The sequence below is a fragment of the Phocoena phocoena genome, chromosome 17 (genome assembly GCF_963924675.1).
Source record: "Phocoena phocoena chromosome 17, mPhoPho1.1, whole genome shotgun sequence".
NCBI classification, from domain to species: domain Eukaryota; kingdom Metazoa; phylum Chordata; class Mammalia; order Artiodactyla; family Phocoenidae; genus Phocoena; species Phocoena phocoena.
This window is the reverse complement of record NC_089235.1, coordinates 40,375,447-40,399,274: the sequence shown is the minus strand read 5'-3', so window position 1 is coordinate 40,399,274 and position 23,828 is coordinate 40,375,447.

Genomic DNA, 23,828 nt, shown 5'->3' with positions numbered 1-23,828 from the left:
AAGGAGGATAGAGGGACAGACCTTTCTTGGTGTCCTCTCCTGGGTCCTCTTCCTCTGAAGGCAACTTGAGTTTTTACTTCCCCAAGGGTTTTATGCCCAGACCTCTGGCCCTACTCCACACCCTCTCCCCAGCAGTCTCATTCATCCCTATGGTTTTAATTTCCACATATATGTCCAGGAGTCCAAATCTACACCTCCTGCTCTGAATTCTCTCAAGCTCTGGATTCAAATATAAAACCGTTTGCTACATGAGGTCCCAAAGGATCTTCAAACTCGCTGTGTCTGAATCAGAACTGATCTAAACCTTCCCACCTCAACTTCCTCAAAGTTGTTGTTCTTCTTGGGTCTGTGGTTCAGGTTAGTGGCATGAACCTCCACTCTCCACTGCTCCTTCTACCACACTGGATTAGTCATGAAGCCCTGGGGTTCCAGCTTGAAACCTCAAATTCATCCCCCCCTCCCCATCCTCACAGCTGCTGCCTGGGTTCAGGCCTATGTTTCTTTCCTGGTGCATCACAATAACCTCCTAACTGGCCTCCTTGCTCCAGCCTGGGGGCCGTCAATCCACCTAATACAGCCTCCAGGGCAGTGGCATTGTGCCCCTTCTAATTCCCATCCCCCAGCTCTGAACACACCTGCTGGGTCTTCCATGGGCAGACCCTGACCCTGCAGCTCTTTCATCTGCATCTTGACAACACCCACCTTCCATATGATGTCACCACTCTGGGCCTTTGCATCTTCTGTTCCCACTGCCTAGAACACCCAGCAAACTTTTCTTCTTCCTTTAGTCATCACCTCCTCCAGAAAGCCTTCCCTGATTCGCTCCTGATAAAGTTAATCAGTGCCTCCTCTGTGTAACATTTTCCTTCGATGATCCATTAAGCATGTACTGCCTGCTTACTATGTGCCAGGCACTGGGGTATGACAAGGAACATGACAGACACAGTCTCTGTCCTGTGGGAGGGAGAGGAAAAGGAAACAAAGCTAAGAGATGTCAAGAGGAATTAGAATAATGATGGGGAGGGCCTCAGGGAAGACTTTTCAGGGCACCTGAAAGATAAGTAGGAGCTCACCAGGTGAATGGGAGAAGGGGATTTGGGCAGAGGGATTAGCCTGTGGCGAGGCCTTGGATGGTAAAGAACATGGCATATCAAAAATATCAAGAGGTTGGGCTTCCCTGGTGGCGCAGTGGTTGAGAGTCCACCTGCCGATGCAGGGGACACGGGTTCGTGCCCCGGTCCGGGAAGATCCCACATGCCGCTGAGCAGCTGGGCCCGTGAGCCATGGCCACTGACCCTGTGCGTCCGGAGCCTGTGCTCCGCAATGGGAGAGGCCACAACAGTGAGAGGCCCGTGTACCAAAAAAAAAAAAAAATCAAGAGGTCAAATCTAAACCTTCTACAGCTTCTCTTGCTGGACCCCCCAACACAGGGCTCACCAGAGGGTCTTCCCTACCAGGAAGAGTCCCTAGAGGGCAGGCTCCAGGACTGACTCACCTCCTTCTCTTACTACTGCAGGATGTGGCACCCAGGAGGAGCTCAGGGGGATTTGGGGAGAATGGAGAGATAGTGGATCTGACAAAGGTGTCACGTGTAAGTGTGAGCCACTCTGCACAGGCAAGCTTATTCCCAGGGAAGACATTGCAGGCGGAAGCCCCCTTTGTACGCACCCTCCTGTCCATGCCCAGACTTGCCAGCAGACACCTGGCCCTGTGGGCAGCAGGAGAGATGCTGCCACCTTGCCCCTTGAGAACAGTGCTGCTTGTGTCCCCCTCAAAATTCATATGTGGATACCTCATCCCCAATGTGATGGCCCTTGCAGGCGGGGCCTTTGACAGGTGATTAGGTTTAAATGAGGTCATGAGGGTGAAGCGCTCATGAATGGGATTAGTGCCCTTATAGAAAAAGACACGAGAGAGGATCTCTCTCTCCACCATGTGAAGACACAGTAAGAAGGAGACAGTCTGCAAACCAGTGTCGACTGAAAGAAAAAAACAACAGAGTTGTGAGTTAAGTTATTTTCAGGCACCTTACTGAGGACTGTAGTCCAGGAATCAGGCTGTCAGCTAGCTCTGAGGAACTACTCTGAAGAGGTAGGTAAGGAGCCAGTATATAAATGAATTTGGGGGCTAGGGAAAACAATTAGTCAAGCATACATCTTGGTAAAAGATGACCGCTAATCACAAAGAACAGATATCTGAAGTTAATGTGCTTTTCTAGCATGGAAGACACAAGAATCTGGGGTCGTTGAAATTCTTCCTTAGAAATGCACCTTAACTGGGTAGGGGCCTGTTTATCCACAACACAGAGTGCCTCATGCAGTTTTTCCCTCCTGAATGCCCTTCAGGGCACACTGTCCTGGGTGACTGCAGTGGGTGGTGACTTAACCCTTTATATAACAGGATAATAAACAACACGGTTCTTTTTGTTTACATCAGGAAGAGAACACTTACCAGAACCTGACCCTGCTGGCAACCTGATCTCGGACTCCAGAACTGTGAGAAATGCATTTCTGATGCTTAAGCCACCCACTCTGTGGCGTTTTGTTATAACAGCCACCTCCTGGCATATCCCTTCAGACTCTTCTCCCCAGCAAAAGGATGTGAGATCCACCCAGGGAGGGTGGTGCCGAGGGGAGGTTGCAGGCAGCCTTCCAACCTCACCCCCTTCCTCAGCTCCGCTGCCAGCCCCCCCACACTTGAGTGTGCCCAGAGAGCCTGGTCCCCCCTCTCTGAAATGCAAGGCCTAAGCCAGTCCTTTGCTGGTCATGGAACAAATAAAACACAATGACCACAAGTTCAGACAGATGCAGAGCCACGTGCCACTTGCTTTTTAAAGAGGGCTGCAAATACGGAATAAACCTAAACTTCGAGATCCAAATTGGGTCCTTGAGCCAATTCTAACACCATAGAGGCTCAGAGTAGCACCACTGGAAATATCCTTGTTGATAAACCTGTTTCACACTGTCCCACAGTAGACGGAGGCCCAGAGATGCTGTCCTATTTGTGAAAATTCAGCGATCCAGGGCAGAAGGACACCTGAGCCCACCTGATTCTCCACTCAGAACTCTGCCAGGCAACAGGGAACTCTACTCAGTGCTCTGTGGTGACCTAAATGGGAAGGAAATCCAAAAAAGAGGGGGTATATGTATACGTATAGCCGATTCACTTTGCCGTACAGCAGAAACTAACACAACATTGTAAAGCAACTATACTCCAAAAAAATTAATTAAAAAATGTAAAAAACCCTAACACAGTGATGAATGGAGCCCAAGCACACTGTTTGAAAATGAATTTGGCATTACTTGTTTAGACAAAGACACAAATGTACTTGTAGCTTCATCTGGAAAAAAAAAAAAAAAAAAAAAAACTAAAACCCCAAAGAAAAGAAAACAAAAAATTACCCCCTACCAAATCTTTGGAAAACAACTGTTCTAAATTGAGGCCCTCCCCTGACTCACCAAAACAAATCTAGCCAATGAAATTTCTTTTACTCTTGATGAATAAAAGTCAACATTTTAACTGTAAGAACTCTATTATGGGTACAAATTTCCAGTTATAAAATAAGTCCTGGGGATGTAATGTACAGCACAGCGACTATAGTTAATAATACTGTATTGTATATTTGAAAGTTGCTAAAAGAGAACACCTTACATGTTCTCATCTCAAGAAAAAAATCTGTAGCTATGTTTGGTGATGGATGTTAACTCAAACTATTGTGGTGTTCATTCACAACACACACAAATATTAAATCATTATGTTGTACGCCTGAAACTAATATAATGTTACATGTCAATTATACCTCGGTTAAAAAAAAACCTATATTATGTAAATAAATAAATAAAACAAATTCCTCTAAAAAAAAAGAACTCTGCCAGGCAACCCACAGTGGCTCTTATTGCCCACAGGGGATGAATCAGATTGAAGGGAAATACAAAAAAAAGGAATGGACACTTTGCATCAGAGGCAGCACTCCCAGAGAAGGCAGCCCATCTGAGAGGATGGCTGGAAGGAAGATGTGCATGTGCGCCCACCCCTCCCCTCAACCCATCTCCTCTCTGGCTGAGTGTTAGGATGGACCTGGGCGGAGAGATCCTGGAGTTACACTCTACTTTAGTCTCACCTTCTCCTGTGGACTCGCTCTGGGAGTCCCAGCCAGAGCAACAATAAGATTAGTGAAAATTTAGAGAAAATCTAGAGAATAGAGAATAAAAGACCTCAATTACACACGTCCCTAAACAATAGGTTGGAAAGCTATTTGGAACCATTGGGGGCAGGGCATTCTGTAGGAGGGTGATGTGGAGAGCAAGTGAGCATGGATAAACCTGCTAAATCCAGACAACAAGTCCTGTCTATTTTCTTAGTCCTTCTTTTTCATCATTTGTTTGGGGACAGAGGGTAGCCGCAGAATCCGCAGGTCCCAGGGATCACAAAAAGCAAAACTTGCTGTAGGCTTTAGCCTGTCAGCCTGGGGCGGATTCTTCCTTATCTGACTTCTCTTTATCTGGCATCTGACCTTTCCAAATTATCACTGCTCCCTTATCTGCTGCTTTCCCCCACCCCTCACCTACCAGGCTGCAGAGATGTGGTTGCTGTCTAGGGGAAGGACAACTTAGCTACATGATCAGGAAAAGATGGTTCCCCATAGAGACACGCCAGGGAGCCCTAGGACCAGGGCCCTCCTGAGGTGTAAAGGTGATGCGGCCACGAGCCAAGGAATGCTGCAGCCACCAGAGGCCAGAAGAAACAAGGAACAGATTCTCCCCTAGAGCCACCACAGGGTGTTAGCCCTGCTGACCCCTTGATTTTGGCCTCAAAGTCAGTGATACTGACTTTGCACTTATGGCCACTGAAACTGTAAGAGAACAAATTTCTGTTGTTTTAAGTCACCTAGTTTCTGGTAATTTGTTATAGGAGCCACAGGAAATGAATACAGTGAGTGATCTCATAGGATTCGTTCTAATTATTCATTCAACCGACATCTGCCAAGTGCCCGCTCTATGCCAGGCACTGCTGTTGGTGCTGAGATACACAGGACAGAGCAGGCCTTGCCCCATGGAGTTGCAGTCCAGTTGGGCCATGAGGGCCAAAGGGCGTGTAGATGATTATCTGAAAGAGCTTCCTCCAAATAATTATGGACAGCAGCACTGGTGAGGAGAAGGGGAGAATGGTCATATGAAAGGATCCTTTTTTTTTTTTTTTTTTTTTTTTTTTTTTTGCGGTACGCGGGCCTCTCACTGTTGTGGCTTCTCTCGCTGCGGAGCACAGGCTCTGGACGCACAGGCTCAGCGGCCATGGCTCACAGGCCCAGCCGCTCTGCAGCATGTAGGATCCTCCCGGACGGGGCACGAACCTGTGTCCCCTGCGTCAGCAGGCAGACTCTCAACCACTGCGCCACCAAGGAAGCCCTGAAAGGATCCTTTTTAAAGGCAGCTTTAATAAAACCACACAGACCTCCATAAAATAGTCACAGCTACTGCAGAAATTATATACAAGTACACTTGTGAGCACAGATGTGCTCTTCAGGGAAACACAAAGCTCTCTGGATCCTAGCCACACCCCAGAAAGCCTTCTGTGCCCACCTGCGGGGCCAGTGCACTTCTCCCCTTCAGGGAACACAGGCTCCTGCAGAGGTGGCGGAGCCTCAGTCCTCACAGGCCTGTAGAAATGATCTTACCCAGGAAGACACCAGCAATAGGGTCCTGAAAGTGTGGCTTTTCAATGTTAACATAGAGATTGACTGCATGTAATTTACCCCAAACTGGAGGATGAGGTCATGACTCTGGGTTCACTTTAGATGAGTCAAAACGTGTTGGGCCTAGAAGACTCCAGGCTCCGGCAAACTTGTGCTTTCCCACATGTAAGCTGGTCACATGAGCAGTCAATTACGTCACGTAATCACGCCCGGTGAACTCCAGAACGGGCCCTCTCCAAAGCTGGCTAAGCTCCTAGCACCGCCCTAGCATGACCAGGTAACCTGATTCTGCAAAATACCTGCTGATCTTCTCGGCCACAGGACTCAATGTCTGAACAGCCCGGGAGGAGGCGTGGGGCAGTCCACATTCTGCCCCACCACTGGGGCCCTCACTTCTGAGGTTTAACAGGACCCCTTCCTTCCACATGTTTTGAGAATTAACACTACCAACATTTGGAAATACACTTTGGAAAGTGTTAGGTGTAGAGACAAGGCTGAGCTATGTTTTTAATCATTGGTATTATTCAGTTGCCTCCGGAAACAATGACCTTTACACTGTCTTTGCTGGGTACAAAAAATATATATATTGCTCTAAACCAGCGGTCCTCAAACTTTTTGGCACCAGGGACTGGTTTCATGGAAGACAATTTTTCCACGGACCTGGTCGAGGGGTGGGGGAGATGGGGGCTGGGTCAGGAGGCGGTGGGGAACGGCAAATGAAGCATCGCTCACTCACCAGCTGCTCACCTCCTGCTGTGCGGCCTGGTTCCTGACAGGCCCCGGACCGGTACCGATCCGCGGACCAGGAGTTGGGGACCCCAGATCTAAATGGTTTCTGTAGCTACAACTGTGTGTGTTAGCTGATTCCCACCCCACCCCAACACTCACCCGCTTCCAAGCTGGCCGCTCCAAGGCAGTTTCCAGAGTGGAGCCTGTGTAGTAAAGAATTAACCTTCCCCAAAGACAGGTCTGGCCTTTGTCCTCAGCTCCTGCAAGGTATTGCTAAATTCTTAGAATGTCCTGCCGGATAAGAGTTCACCTGGGGTCTTGGACCACACTGGATAGTCTAACAATGTGATTTATAGTGGAGGCTTTGGCCCCATGATATCAGTTCTACCTCCAGAGGGCTGGAGATGAAAGGTCAGCCAAGCAGGTGGTCCACCATGGCTACCTGACTGCATCTAAACGAAACTTCTGGACACCAAGGCTCAGGTGGGCTTCTCTGGTTGGCAATATCCCACGTGTACCGTCACACATCATTGCCAGGAAAAGCTGGTGCTGTCCATGACTCCACTGGGAGAGGACAGCCGGAAGCTCCCCTCTTGGAACTTTCTGCTCCAGGTGTATCCTCCCTTTGCTGATTCCTTTCACTGTAATAAACTGTAGCCATAAGTACAGTAGCTTTCAGTAAATTCTATAAGTTATTCTAGTAATTTACGAAAATTGAAGGTGGTCTCAGCCACATAGATGGACATAGAGATTATCATATAAGTGAAGTACGTCAGAGAAAAGCAAACATATGATATCGCTTATATGTGGAATCTAAACAAATGATACAAATGAACTTATTTACAAAACAGAAGTAGACACACAGACATAGAAAGCAAACTTATAGTTACCAAAGGGGAAAGTGGGGGAAGAGACAGATTTGGGATTAACGGATACACACTACTATATATAAAATAGATAAACAACAAGGACCTACTGTATAGTACAGGGAACTATATTCAATGTCTTGTAGTAACCTATAATGGAAAAGAATCCGAAAAAAGTATATATATAAATAACTGAATCACTTTACTATATACCTGAAACATTATAAATCAACTATACTTCAATTAAGAAACAAACAAGAAACTAAAACAAAAAAACTGAGGGTGGTCTTGGGGACCCCAGGTCTTGCAATTGGCATCAGAAGTGAGGGTGGCCTTGGGGACTGCCTCCATACTCTGTAAATTCTTAACCTTGTCATGCCCTGGACTCCTCCAGCAGCCAGTCTGGTGAAGCCTGTTGACATTTTCTAGGATAAAGTTCTTAACTGCATAAAATGGATATAAAGTATTAAAGAGGGCTTCCCTGGTGCCGCAGTGGTTAAGAATCTGCCTGCCAATGCAGGGGACAGGGGTTCGAGCCCTGGTCTGGGAAGATCGCACGTGCCACAGAGCAACTAAGCCCGTGAGGCACAACTACTGAGCCTGCACGTGTAGAGCCTGTGCTCCACAGCACGAGAAGCCACGACAATGAGAAGCCCGCGCACCGCAATGAAGAGTAGCCCCCGCTCGCTCCAACTAGAGAAAGCCCGTGCACAGAAACAAAAACCCAACACAGCCAAAAATAAATAAATAAATTTATAAAAATAAATAAAATAAAGTATTAAAGAAAAACAGTTACATTGAAATATAAGTATCAGAATATGTGCTTCTTTATTAACACATTAAATAACAAGTTCTAACAGCAGATTTAATATCTAGTTTTGAAGTAGCATCAAGCCTAGCCAATATTTTATGTGGACTTATGCTGGTGTCAAAGTCACAGGTGTTGTTACTACTAGTGTATTTTGTTGCCTATGTTCATAATTGAAGGAGATTCTTAATTTCAGTTAGAGGTTAGTGAAAATAAAAAGTCTAATTCTTTTCCTATCCAAGGTCACAAACCCCACAGATTCTACCCACAGACCATCAAGGGGTCCATGGGCCCCAAGTTAAGAGGCCTGGTCAAGGGCTTGGGTGATAATCTCACCCTTCATAGCTAAGTAGAGCTGCTGCTCTCAATATTATTATTAATAATAATAGCTAATACTCAGTGCTTGCTCTGTGCTAGGCATAATAAAGGTGAAAGTGTCACACAAATTTGAACTATTATTTTTAGATTATATCATTGAATGAAGATGAGCTTTCTGGTTGCGTTAAGAAAACAATAGCTACCGCTTTTGGTGCATTTAACATGGGCCAGGCTCATGCCACGTGCTTTCAGTGCGTCCTTCGCTTAGGCCTCCCTACAGCCTGATGAGGTGGGTCTGCTCTTCTTCCCACTTACGGACAAGGAGAGTGAGGCTTAGAGAGTTTAAGCAGCTTATTCAAATCACGACGCTAGTAACTGGTAGAACAAGGAATTCAAACCCAGATCTCTTCGACTCAAGACAAAGCGCAGCTCCCCAAACTGGCAGAATGGCACTCTGCAAACAGAGATGGCCACAAGGGGCCACAAGGTGACCTGACCACTACCGTCCACCTGTGTGCAGGCAGAAAGACCGCCACTGAATGGAAATAGGGATAACTCAGCACAAGGTCCTGCATGCATTAACAAGTCAATGATTGCCTAGGTTGTGAGGAAGTTCCTGTACTAACCATTAGTGTTTAGATTCCAGAACAATGGGGATCACAGAAGACTAAGCTGCCCGGTGAAGAGCTTCCCTGTTTCTCTGAGAACGCCCTTGCTCTGCCCACAGAGAAACCCTCAGGTTCCCCACTGAGCTAGCAGCATCCTCTATACCAGGCCTTGTGGGCTTTGCTTTCTCCAAAGGAAAAAAATCTCAAAGTGCTTATTTGACATGAACTCCAGATTCTGCAGAGCAGCTATTGACAGCAAAGCCCATCAAAGGACCAGGATACCAGAGGCAAAGGCAGGTAGCGAGGGGAGGGCTGGGACCGAGGTAGAAAGAGAAAAAAAAAAAAAAACTAAGCACTTTACATGTATTAACGTACATTTTCCTCCCTCACAGCAATCCTATAAAGTTGATACTATTATTATCCATGGGATAATAATAAATCCTATAAAGTTGATACTATTATTTTCCCATATGGATCCATGGGATCCATATGGGAAAACTAATAATAAATAATAAAATAAATAATAAAACTAATAATAATAAATAATAAAAATTAAAAATAAATTAATAATAAAAATTTAAAAATAAATAAAACTAAAAAAATAAATAATAAAACTAATAAACTAAAACTAATAATAAATCCTATAAAGCTGATACTATTATTTTCCCATGGGATCCATGGGATCCATATGGGAAAACTGAGGCACAGATAGGTTAAATGACTTGCCCAAAGTAGCCCAGTGAGTAAGGGGCAAAGTCAGGATTTGAAACCAGGCAATCTGGGTCCAAAACTTGCATATTGAAATAATGTCTATGCTGTGTTGATTCTGTCCATGTGCTGGGGGTGTTTTCAGCTAATGATCCTAGCAAAAGACAAAGATGAGAATGGCTTTACATTTTTGTGTGTTGGATGTCAGCAAAGGTGACTCGTAACATTCTAAAAGACTGTTCTCTGAAGTCCTTAGACACTTCTGTCAGGAAATGCCCTTGCTCTGGTCTAGCTTCTCAGTGTGGCCCATTTCCCCACCTCCCACCTCCCCACAGCAGTTGATCTGCCCAGGGCCGGTCACACCTGGGGCAGGTAGCAGAACCCAGCAGGAAGCACATCTGAGCCCTGGGGCTGAGGCTGGGACTCCTCTCTCCCTCCTCACCTCATGTGTACTCCCTGACTCACCACTGGCCTCACTGCAGATCCCAATCTGGCCCAGCTAGACCTGGGAAGTCTCTGGAATCTGGCCGTTCTGTTAATATCAGAAGTTGACAAAAACAGGTGCAGAGGAAACCAGCTCCACTCCTGCCTATGGTCCCAATGGTGACCAGTCAAATCTCCAAGGAAACGAGCCAGAATCCAAGCACATGACTCAACCATCGTGTCACATCTTCTCTTTTCAAAGATGAAGCCAAAGGAGCTTTAGGAGGGTGATACAACCTCAGCCTCTGCAACAGAAAAGGCCCATATCTGCCTTGGCAGGTAGCTGCTCTCAGCAGCAGGAACGAGTGTGGCACCTGAGCTTAACCCAAGGTCACCACCAATGCCCCCTCAAAGCTCCACGCTCAGAGACTGCTGAGTAAGGCAGCCAGCAGGCGGCCATGGCAGAATCCAATGGGGTGCTGTCCGCGGTGCCACCCTTTCCCCCAGCCCCGGAGCACTCCCTCCTCCTTGGTGGGGCACAGAGGGGGAAATGGAGACCTTCTCAGGGGCACCAGCAGCTCTGCAGTGTTGGTAGCAGCGGCCCTAGTTATTAACCGGAGCTCCCGGGGCTGGGCCCACTGGGTTCCCCACCCAAATCCTGACGGGGAGTTAGATGGGAGAGTCTGGGCAGACTGGAAGGTGGGTCCCAGGCAGGCTCAGCTAGTCCAGACCATGTTAAGCATCAGCTGTCATGAAAAAGGCAAATTTTCAGAAACCTCATGTAAAGCTCTCTAAGCACTTTCAAAACTTTTGTAGAACACTTTGCAGTATGTGACATTTCATAGGTAACATTTCTCTTACTCTTATATGAAGTCTGAGATGCAGAAAGGGCAGATCACTATGGCCATTTGGTAGATGAGGAAAGAGGTTCTGGAAGAGAATATGAAAAAGCCCATCACACAGCAAGTAACGTGGCAGAAAAAAATCCAAGCCCAGATCTGAGTGTGAAGTCCCAGCTCCTTCCACTACATCAGGCCAACTCCCCACTGTGCTGGTACCTTGTCTGCAGCCCATTCATCCTTACAAGGTTCCTGGGGTACCGCGAAGCAAAGGCAGAATGAGAAATGGACCTCTGGGCGCTCACAGCCTCCCCCAGCCCACTGCTCCTGCACTTTGCAAGCCCCCCACTACTCCTCATCTCCTACCCCCACCTACTTGGCAATTACCGCTGGAGCCAATAGGTTAGGCCACTAGACACTCGCCAACATTTGGTCAGCATTCACAGACCACGGGCGGGGCAGGGAGTAGCTAAAATGAGAGGGTTAGACAATCCTGTCTATACTGGGGTTATAAATGTATAATTCTCTGCACTTATCTCCAGCTTTTTGTAGACAAAGCATTTCACAAATGGGTCAGGCTTAGGGTGAGTCACACAGAAGCCACTCACATCTGCTTAGGTCAAGAAAACCCAGGTGGAGGGAATGTTCTCAGCAGTTCCCTGCAGCCAACACAATCACCGCGTGGAATTCTAGTGCGAGCCCTGCTTTGGGAGATTTTCACAGGGCCTGTCTGGAAAACTCCAGGCACCTAACTTTTCAGCCTCACCATCTTTTTCCTTTTGGATGGTGGGATTTGGGCCTGGTTCGCCAAAGCTGCTCAGGCCCAGTCTCGAGAGATGGCCAGGTCCCGAAAAGTCATCCAGTTCACACGCGGTCCTCCTTATTCCTGAGGTCCCCTCTGGAATTTCTGCCCTTTTCCTCACCCTCTCCCCTGGCTGTGGTGCCAGGTCATCGCTCCTGGCTCAGAAAAAAAGCAGTCTAGTAAAATTATGGTAGGGTAAGATGTGGGTGTCACTTTTCCCAGAAGCGGTGAAAGCAGGTCAGCAGAGGAGAGGAGATGGTGATTGGTTTACTGACTGGGCTGGATTTGCTGTGTAATTGGACATTGCCTTTCCTTTTTCTCCCCCCTGCCTTTCAACCCTTTGCTCTTGGTTCTCTCTTCCCCTCCTGGGACAATATCTTGGAAAGATCCCAAAATATCCTGGTCACTTTCGGATATTAACCAATGATCCTTATCTTCAGATATTAAAAATTCCAGGCCAATCTAAGTGAAAACCTGCATCTCTCAGCCAACTCAAGGCTTATTGCCTCTTCTTCAGCCCTGCACCCAACACAGACACAGATACCTGCCCTGGGGAGGGTCACGGACCCTTCCTTCTGACTTCCTACTCCTTCTTCCGCATTCACCACCTGCTTTGGGTCTCCAGGTTTGGGGCAGGGAAGAGATATAAGAAGCAGAGGGGCAAATCGTCCTTTTAGTTAATGCATTTCTACTCCTCTCTGACCAGAATTAGCAAATTAGAAAAAACAGGATGCCCCATTAAATTTGAATGTCAGATAAACAATGAATAATGTTTTGGCATAAGAATGTTGCGTGCCACATTTGGGCAGGCTGTATTTCATCTGACAAAGATACACTGACTGCTGAATGCCTCCAGGTCACGGAAGGTGTATTAGTTTCCTACTGCTGCCTTCACAGACTGCCACCAACTTAGAGGCTTAAAGCAACCAACATTTATTCTCGTACAGTTCTTGAGATCTTAAGTCTACAATGGGCTGCCTTCCTTCTGGAGGCTCAAAGGGAGAATCCCTTTCCTTGCCTTTTTCAGCTTTTAGGGGCTACCTGCATTCCTTGGCATGTGGCCCTCTCCTCCATCTTCAAAGCCAGGAGCACCTTCTCTCCTCTCTGACCTCTGCTTCTGTCCTCACATTTCTCTTAAAATGACTCTTGTGATTTTATTGGGCCTGCCTGGATAATCCAGGATAATTTCCCCATTTCAAGATCCTTAATCACATCTGCGAAATCCTTTCTGTAATTAAGGCAACGTAGTCACAAGTTCTGGAGATTAGGACGTGGACATCTTTGGGAGGCTGTTATTTACCAGTTGTCTACAGGCAGACTTTTCCCCTATTCTTCAAGGGGGCCTTGAGTGGGTTCCTGAAGACCCCTTGCTGAGGATCCCGCAGCACTGCCCCATTCTCTGATCCAGGCGACATGGGTGATGCCCTCTCCAGCTAACTTTCTACAAACATTCCTTAGCTCCTGCTTGAAAGTTCAGCCCACAGAGGCACTTTGTACTGGGGTGACCCTTCCTGAGCAGGTAGAAATCTTGAGTGGGGAGCTTTCAAGACCCTCGAGCCTAGCTATCTCCCAAGGTGTCAGTCATGTCACCTCGGACCCCAAGGAAACATTCTGGCCCTGGCCCAACAAACTATGGAAATTATGCCATGCCCAAGAAATAGTTTAATGAAGTCACATGGGGTATGGCTGCACCTTCCTTCTCATTAAAGAAATCCTCAGTTCTCTGAACATTCTTTAGACTTCTCTTAGATCTAGGTTGGAGGTGGGTGATGTGCTAAGACCAGAAGTTGCAGGACCGGTTTGGATACTTCTTAGCAAGCTCGTCATGGATGGTCTAGCGCCTCTCTTTAAAATGTGTGGGTTGGTGGAGATGAGGAGGTGAGGAAGTTGGGGAGGGGGGCAAGGGAGATCACCTATTGTTCTAGGCTTTGGGTTTCAGCCAATGTCCCCAGACAACTGGAAAAATCTAGCCTCTTTCTGGACAAAGAAAAAAGTGATCCAGAAAATAAATTTGCAGTAAAGTATGGATGTCGCCTATCCCAGAGGAACTAACGTTTAACAGAGGAGAGGGGAATGATTGACTCAAATGTACGCACCGCTAATGAAAAACTGCCCCACATCAATGATAAACCTTCCCAGGAATCCTGTCATACACCGGGCACTGCCGACCTGAGCCCAGCATCAGCATTGCAGGGGGAGCTGGGCCCTAAGACACACCTGAGTTGGCACAAAGAGTCCATGATGGCCGATGGGAAGGCAGCTGGAATGGTGCTGGGATAGCCCACAGGCTTGGTTTGCACGCCCACCCTGCAGATCCAGAGTGACCGACTATATGTAGAAGAGCACCGAGGCTGCCCTGGATTTGGTGAGAAAGTGTGTCCTCAGCCGCGGACACAGGGCCAGAGTGGTGGTTCGGAACACTCCCTGATAGAGCCGGAAGGTGGCTGCGGAGTGAGTCGTGGGTGTGAATGCTGACTCCCCCACTTACAAGTTGTGTGACATTGGGGTTCCTGCTTAACCTCTGGACCCCCACTTCTATAAACTGATAACAGCTATCTATGATCTAGGATTCTTATGAAGAGTAAATGAAGTAATGTTTGCAGACCACCTGGGACCCAATGAATGTTATTTCCCTCTTTTCTCCTCTAAGATGCCCTCGTGTCAGACACCTTTTCTTTGTGTCTATGTGTCAGTGGGTGTTTTTACCATTTAGTCCTGATTCCGGGTCGCCTAGGCCTGCAGCGGCTTGAAGCAGGATTTTGGTTCCTGGCCAGAGACTGAAGTCAGGCTGCAGCAGCGAGAGCACTGAATCCTGATCACCAGACCACCAGGGACCAGTGGCCAGTGACAAGGCCCTGGCCTGTCAGCTGCGTCAAAATGAATTTCCACATAGAGACAGAAAGTAGTGAAACAAGTAAAGTGTTTATTAGGAGGAAAAGGGGTACACACGGATAGACACACGGGCGGGCTCAGAGAGAGAGTCACGCCCTCATGGTAGTTTGAGTCACTTTTATGGGGCATTTCTTCCAGGTTTCCTTTGACCAATCATCTTGCTTTGCCTGGTTCTGAGTCTGTATTTGGTTTATCTCAGGGTCCTCCCCTGTGTGTGATCACATCTCTCAGCCAAGATGGATTCTAGCAAAGAGGCCTAAGAGTAGGTTGACATCACCTGCTATGAGGTGACACCTCCTCCCTTTCTGACCTTCAAGGAGCCTTTCTGTGCATGTGTAGTCGGGAAGGTCTCCTTGACTTCGAGAATGAGGAACATGTGGTGTTTTATCTGGGCAGGGCTCAGCTTCTCCTCCCTCCTGCTATTTTAGAGTATCCTTCCACAGAGGACAACTCCAGCTGCCCAGCCTGGAGCCCATCTGTCTCCTGCCTCAGTTCCTACATCATACAGATGCAAACCCATCTGGGATTAAAGACAGAAGCACCATTAATTAGTGGCCCATCCTGGGTGTGACAAAATTCCTCTGGCATTGGTTTCCGGGTGTGCCTGCTGGTTGGAATTCTGAAGAGACAGGTTTTCAGTTTATAAAGATCAGGTGGCTTGCTGTGAGCCCGTGAGCTAATCTCACCCTCTCCACGCACACACCCCTTACTGGAGACCAGGGAGAGGGGAGGAGAGTAGAAGAGTGCCACCTGCCCACCGCCTACCCCCTGCCCAGGACATCTGCACAAAGCAAGGTGTCATGGAAATCTTTTCAGTTTACTCCAGAGAAACCATTTCAACCCAAGCTCAGAGCAGCCTTTCCCTCCTCGTATTAATACAAGGTGCTGGACTAAGCACTTCAGTTGCATCTTATAATGTCTCACAGCAACCTCATGAGATTGGCAGTTTATTAAACCTAATTTGCAGGAACTTCCCTGGTGGCACAGTGGTTAAGAGTCTGCCTGCCAATGCAGGGGCACGGGTCCAACCCTGGTCAGGGAAGATCCCACATGCCGCAGAGCAACTAGGTCCGTGCACCACAACTACTGAGCCTGTGCTCTAGAGCCTGTGAGCCACAACTACGGAACCCGCATGCCACAACTACTGAAACCTGCGTGCCTAGAACCTGTGCTCCGCAACAAGAGAAGTCACCGCAATCAGAAGCCCATGTACCACAACAAAGTCCCAACGCAGCCAAAAATAAATAAATTTTTTTTTTTTAAAAACCTAATTTGCAGAGAAGGAACCAGAGCACAAAGAATCACTAATGTGAGCTGACAGTGTCTGCACCAGAGCTGACCCAGGTCTACGCTATGGGGCCTCTGCTCTCCCCTCAGGTGAGACCTGCTCCACCCACGACCTGCAAGCCACCTGACCCGACACAAGATTCTGAGAAGCTTCTCCCCTCCCTAAGAGGACTGATGACCTTGCCTTACCTCCACCCTATGCACCCCAAAAAGGTAGGAGGAAATCACACCACACTGATCTGCTCACATCCCACTGTCCCCCAACTCTGGTGGGTGAGTCAGCGCTCTCCCCACCCTGGGCAGGGACCCCACTTCGGGGTTGGGTGGGGTCTCTTTTGGCTTCGGCAGGAGTGGCAAGACCTGGGAGGTGCTGGGAGGACAGCAAGACACGTGGGCTCTGCAGCCCCTCTCCCTACTTGGGGGTGGGGATGGGTGGGGAGTGAAGCAGAGCCAGTAGCCAGGGGAATCTGAAAGTGTGAGTCCAGAAAGGAATCTCCGCTGTGGGACAGGCAGGAAGGCTCCTGCCATCAGGGGAGCCAGAACAAAGCTCTGATTCACGGACAGGTGTGAGCAGAGCCCGGGAGGGTATGGGGATGTACCGCCGGGGAGCTGGAGTTGCTAATCCTGGCTTCTCCCCGACCTGACCGGAGTGTGACCCAGCTCCTTCTCTGCATCGACGGGCTTCCTAGAGAACCAGGGGGAGGTAACGGATACCACATTAAGCTCCTGAAAGAGATCAAATGCCATTCTTCTGGAGTTTCCAGTCCAAAAGGAGGCCCCAGAAACTCAATGGCCACCGTGACACCAACAGCTCGTGTTTGAACAGCACTTGACCTTTTTAGGCCATTTCATAATACAAGTCCAAGCCAGAAATCTTGGTTAACCTCTCTCGCTCTGTCTTTGTGCACCTCCCGTACCGGCCCAACAAGCCTTTGTTGGTTGAATCCGTTTGTGGGAATAAATGAGAGCCTCACAGAGACCTGGGAGGCAGTCAGGTTTACAAGTCCAGGCTTACAGATGGTAGGAAGGGAAGGGAACTGACATTTGTTAGGGATAGGGTGCTAGATTTAGCAAATAAAAGTATAGACTTCAAAAGAAAGTCTGGGCCTCATAATGCCTCTAGTTGATAAATTATCCCTGGGAGTGCCTCTGTGATCCTCACAATTTCTGGCTACTTCCTTCCATAAGCCACCTTAGGGAGTGCCTATCATGGTCTGGTTTGCACATTTCTGTTAAGGTCACGTTCAGCTCCAGGCCCTTTGGCCTAATTCAATTAATGAACAAAACAATATGACTGAGAGACTACCAGGTTCCTAAAATTGAGAAGCCAATGTGCCAATCTTCCCAAATTAATTTATGGATTCATTAACTACATTCAAAAATCAAACAGGGGTTTTTGGTGAAACCAAAAAATTTAAAGGGAAAAATAGTAATAATTGGGGACTGGTGCATCTTCGTTTTAACACTTCTTATTAAATTAAAATAGCAAGTATATGCAAGTTATAGGCAAACACATTAACAGAGCAGAATTAAGAATCCAGAAATGTATCTTATACAAAGAATCTGACAAAGGACACACCTCAAATATAAGGCAAAATGATAGATTACTTAACGAAAACTTGTGAGGAGCAGTACAGTGGAGAAAAGACAGTCTTTTCAACAAATAGTGTTGGAACAGCCAGACATCCACATGCAAAACAAATAAATAAATAAATCTAGACAAAGACCTTACATTCTTCACAATTCAAAATGGATCATAAAATGTAAAACTATAAAATTCCTAGAAGATAGCATAGAAGAAAATCTAGGGACTTCCCTGGTGGTGCAGTGGTTAAGAATCCGCCTGCCAACGCAGCAGACAGGGGTTTGATTCCTGGTCCAGGAAGATCCCACATACCACCGAGCAACTAAGCCCATGCACCCCGGCTACTGAGCCTGTGCTCTAGAGCCCGCGTGCCACAACTACTGAAGCCCGCACGCCTAGAGCCTGTGATCCACAGCAAGAGAAACCATCGCAATGAGAAGCCTGAGCACCACAACAAAGAGTAGCCCCTGCTCGCCGCAACTAGAGAAAGCCTGTGCACAGCAACGAAGACCCAACACAGCCAAAAAATAAATAAATATTTAAAAAGAAAAGAAAATCTAGGTGACCTTGTGTATGGTGATGACTTTTCAGACACCATTCCAAAGGCACAGTCCATGAAATATCTAACTGATGAGCTGGACTTCACTAAAATTAAAAATTGCACTGTGAGGGGCTTCCCTGGTGGCGCAGTGGTTGAGAGTCCGCCTGCCGATGCAGGGGACACGGGTTCGTGCCCCAGTCCGGGAAGATCCCACATGCCGCGGAGTGGCTGAGCCCGTGAGCCATGGCCTGTGCGTCTGGAGCCTGTGCTCCACAACGGGAGAGGCCACAACAGTGAGAGGCCCGCGTACTGCAAAAAAAAAAAAAAAAAAAAAGTGCACTGTGAAAAAGACACTGTCAAGAGAATGAAAAGACAAGCCACAGGGTGGAAGAAAACATTTGCAAAAGACATATCTGATGAAGGACTGGTATCCAAAATATACAAAGAACTCTTAAAACTCAACAATAAGAAAATGAGCACCTTGATTTAAATATGGGCTAAAGATGTGAACAGACACTTCATCACAGAAGACAGAAGATATACAGATGGCGAGTAAGCATATTAAAAGATGCTCAACATCATATGTCATTAGGGAAATGAAAATTAAAACAGTAATGAGATATCACTATACACCTATCAGAACAGCCGAAATCCAGAACACTGACAGCACCAAATGCTCGCAAGGATGTAGAGCAATGAGAATTCTCTTCACTTTTGGTGGGACTGCAAATTAATACAGTCATTTCGGAAGACGGTGCTTTCTTACAAAACTAGACATACTCTTACCTTAAGATCCAGCAATTGCGCTCCTTGGTACTTAACCAATGAAATGAAAACTTATGTCGATACAAAAACCTGCACATGAATATTTATAGCAGCCTTATTTGTAATTGCCAAAACTTGGAAGCAACCAAGATTTCCTGCAGTAGGTGAATAGATAGATAAACTGGTATGTCAATACAATGAAATATTATTCAACACTAAAAAGAAACAAGCTATCAAACCATGAAAAAAAAATGGAGAAAAATTAAATGCATATTACTAACTGAAAGAAGCCAATATGAAAAGACTACAAACTGTATGATTCCAGCTATAGTATAGGATTCCAACTGTATGATGACATCTTGGAAAAGGCAAAACTAAGGAGATCAGTGATTGCCGGGGGTTGGGGATGGGGAGGGATGAGTAGGTGGAGCACAAAGGATTTCAGGGCAGTGAAACTATTCTGTAGGATACTATAATGGCAGACACATGTCATTAGGATACTATAATGGCAGACATGTGTCATTAGGATACTATAATGGCGGACACATGTCATTAGGATACTATAATGGCGGACACATGTCATTAGAATACTATAATGGTGGACACATGTCATTAGGATACTATAATGGCAGACACATGTCATTAGGATACTATAATGGCGGACACATGTCATTATACATTTGTCAAACCCATAGAATGTACAACACCAAAAATGAACCCTCAGATAAACTATGGACTTTGGGTGATAATGTTGTATCAATGTAGGTTCATCGATTGTAACAAATGTACCACTCTGGGGGTAGCAGGGTGGGGGGACAGGGGGAAATATGGGAACTCTCTGTACTTTCTGCTCAATTTTGCTGTGAACCCAAAACTGCTCTAAAAAATAAAGTCAATTAAATTTTTTTTTTTAAGTTAAGGTTATGAGGAAATGGAAACTTGGAAAAATATTTAGCACACCATGTCGTTCACACTCAAAAAGCTTTTAAGTTAAAATGTACAAAAAAAATTAAGACACAAAATATTAAAAAATATAGATATTTTATCTTATATCTGGGTAGGGAAAGGCTACATAAGCATAACAGCAACAAAAGAAATTACAAAGGAAATGATCAATTAATTTAACCACTAAACAACTTAAAACTCATGGCAGAAATCTTAACATTAACTCAAATTTTTAAAATATTACTATTAATATGACAAAATGTTAAAAGATAAGCAGCAAGACCTCAATAGAAAAATGCATATGACATGACTAAAGAATTATAAAAGTAGTATCTTCTTTAGTAACTAATAAACCTGTTATAAATGAAATTCAAATAAAAACAGCAATGGAATATCATTTCCTCCCATTAATTTAGCCAGTATTGTCCAGAGTGATAACACTCAATATTGATAAGGATGTGATGATCAAAGCCATGTAAATTGATATGGTCTTTCTCAGAAATGATTTGACAGTATGTATCTAGAGCCTTAAAAATGTTCATATCTTTGATCTAGTAATTCCATTCCAAGAAAAGAAATAATCTGAAATATGAACAAATATTTGCACACAAATATGTTCATCACAGCACTATTTGTAATACTGAAACTTTAGAAAAATGTAAATGCCTAACAATAGGGGACACATTATTATTTTACAATAATTAAAAATATCTATGAATAGTTTTCCCCAAAGGAAAACAGCTTTATTCATCTGTTCTGATGATAAAAATAGTCTGTGTTCATTGTAATTCCAAACACATTAAGAAGTATAAAGAAAAATATGACAGTTACCCCAAATTCCATCATTAACAGGCAATTGCTATCAATAATCCAACAAATTATCTTCCAGACATCTTTCTGGGCATATAATTTTACTAAATGGAATCATGATATCCATTTTTTTCAAATTGCTTATTCCACTGAGTGCCTAATAGACATTTTTACAGAATAATAATACAGACATTTTGGGGCCATTATTTTTAATGGCCATATTGTATTTCAGAATATGGCTTGCCCATTATTTGGATAACTGATTTCCTGCTAATGGACATTTCCTACATTTTTGCTGTTACAAGTAGCACACAAGTAGCACACTCATGCAATCACCTTTGTACACGTGTCCAATTATCTCCTTAGGATACAATCAGAAACCGGGTCAAAAAGTATGCCTGTTCTAATGGTAACACATAATGTCAAGCTGACTTCAGAAAGTCTGAACCAAGACACCCCCAGCAAGAGTTTCTGAAAGCCCATTGCCCCGCCACCTGATACTGTCCATCTTTATAATCACTACCAGTTGCCACCAAACGTGGGCTATCTTTATTGTTTTAACTGGTATTCTTTTAATTATGAGTGAGAATGAACACATTTTCATATATTTATTTCTCATTTGCTTTTCATCTTTTGTGAACTGCTGTTAATGCCATTTGCTCATTTTTAAAAGACCTTGCCTTATTAAAATTAATTTGTAAATGTCCTTTGTATATTAGAGATGTTAACTCAGTGTCATATATGTTGCAAACATATTTCGTTAGTTTGTCATTTGTATTTCAACTTTATTACTCTTAATCTTCAAAGTGTTTTTTTTTAATTGTACGTACCTGAATCTATAAAATATTCTTTTATCATTTCCCTTTGGTATCTTACGTTCTGCACTTCAGGACTATAAAAGTAGTTACCCATATTTTGGTATTTTATGGTTCATTTCTAATCTTTGAATTTTTTATTATTTACAATTTATTTTGGTGTAAAAAATGAAGTAAGGGGCTTCCCTGGTGGCGCAGTGGTTGAGGGTCCGCCTGCCGATGCAGGGGACACGGGTTCATGCCCCGGTCCAGGAAGATCCCACATGCCACAGAGCGGCTGGGCCCATGAGCCATGGCCGCTGAGCCTGCGCATCCAGAGCCTGTGCTCCACAATGGGAGAAGCCACAATTTTTTTAAGTCATAAAAAAGTGAAGTAAGGCTCAAGCTTTATGGTTTTCCTGCTAGATAGTTGTCAGAGATTTAAAATGCCAGCTTCATTATATACATATAAACACTGCATTAGTTTGCTAGGGCTGCTGTAACAAAATGGCAGATGGAATGGCTTAAACAACAGAAATTTATTTTCTCACAGTTCTGAAGCTATAAGTCTGAGATCAAGGGGTCAGCAGCACTGCTTTCTTCTGAGGCCTCTCTCCTTGGCTTTAGAGGGCTGTCTCCCTGTACCTTCCTGTGGTGTTCCCTCTGTGCATAATGTCTGTGTCCTAATCTGCTCTTCTTACATTGACACCAGTCATATTGGAGTAAAGCCAACCTGATGGCCTCATATTAACTTAATCACCTCTTTAAAGACCCTCTGATATCTCAAATACAGTCACGTTCTGAGGTACTGAGGGTTAATACTTCAACATATGAATGTTGGTGAGACATAATTCAGCCTATATCACACACACACACAGACTCACTCAGTTGGGTCTGTACTGTCTTGTTTCATTGATCTGTCTGTTCCTGCATTGGTATCATACACAGTTGGTATAGCTTTGTAATACCTCTTAATACTTAGTGGGCAAGTACTTCCTTGCGACTTGCGCTTTTCAGAATTGTCCTGGCTATTTTCATGTTGCTCCCCTCCCCACTGTGAGTTTCAGAATTCATTTGGAATCATTTTGGGGTTTTTATTGAGATTGTGTAGGATTTCTGATTGGTTTGAGAATGTGAATCTTTTTCACATTGTGTCTTCTCGTGTGTTATGGGTTGAATTGTGTTCCCTCAAAAAGATATGCTGAAGTCCTAACCCCCGGAAACCGTGAATATGACACTATTTGGAAACAGAGTCTTTTCAGATACAGTCAAGTTGAAGTCATTAGAATGGGCCCTAATTCAATGTGACGAGTGTCCTTAGAAGAAGAGAAGCAGAGACACAAGAGACAAAAACACAAGGAGAATGCTGTTAATGCCACAGGCAGAGATTGGAGTGATGTGTCTACAAGCCAAGGAATGCCAAGAATTCCAGCAACATCTGATCCTAAGAGACAAGCATTAAGTAGATTCTCTTCTAGAGCCTTCAGAGAGTCTGCTGACACTTTGAATTCAGAATTCTAATCTCCAGAGCTGTGACAGTAAAGTTCTTGTTCACTCAGTTTGTGGTAATTTGTTATGACGGCCTTAGAAAACTAATACACCATCCAATAACATGATTTGTCTTTTCGCGTATTTAAACGTTATTTCTCTCAGGAGAGTTTCATAAAGATTCTATTCTATTTTGGTTTGGTTTGGTTTTTGGTTACATGTACTCCTAGGTATTTAATTTTCTTTATACTCTTCTAAGTGGAATATCTTTTCTATTATATTTTCTAACTGGTTGCTGCTGAGATACAAGAAACCATTAATTTTATATATATTTACTTTGTACTTGTACACTACAGGGAACTCTATTACTTCCAAAAGCTTTTTTTTTTGGGGGGTACGCGGGCCTCTCACTGTTGTGACCTCTCCCGTTGCAGAGCACAGGCTCCGGACACACAGGCTCAGCGGCCATGGCTGATGGGCCCAGCCGCTCTGCGGTATGTGGGATCTTCCCGGACCGGGGCACGAACCCGTGTCCCCTGCATTGGCAGGCGGACTCTCAACCACTGCGCCACCAGGGAAGCCCCCAAAAGCCTTTTAATGATTCTCTTGGTGAACAATCATATCATCTTCAAATGAAGACAATTTTTCCTTCTTCTCTCCAATATTTAGACATCTTGCTTCACGATCCTGCTCACTGTACTGACAAGCACTTTTAAACAAGGAGGAAAGGGTGACACTTGTCTTTCTCTGACTCTAACAGGACTGTGTCTAATCAAGCGTATTATTATTAGTTTGAGATTTTTCAAAATCACGTGATGAATATGGCTTTTCAGTATCAAAATGATCATATGAAGTTTTCACATAAGATTGATTATACTAACAGATTTCCTAATATTTTGTTATCTCTGCATTCCTGAAATGAAATTCA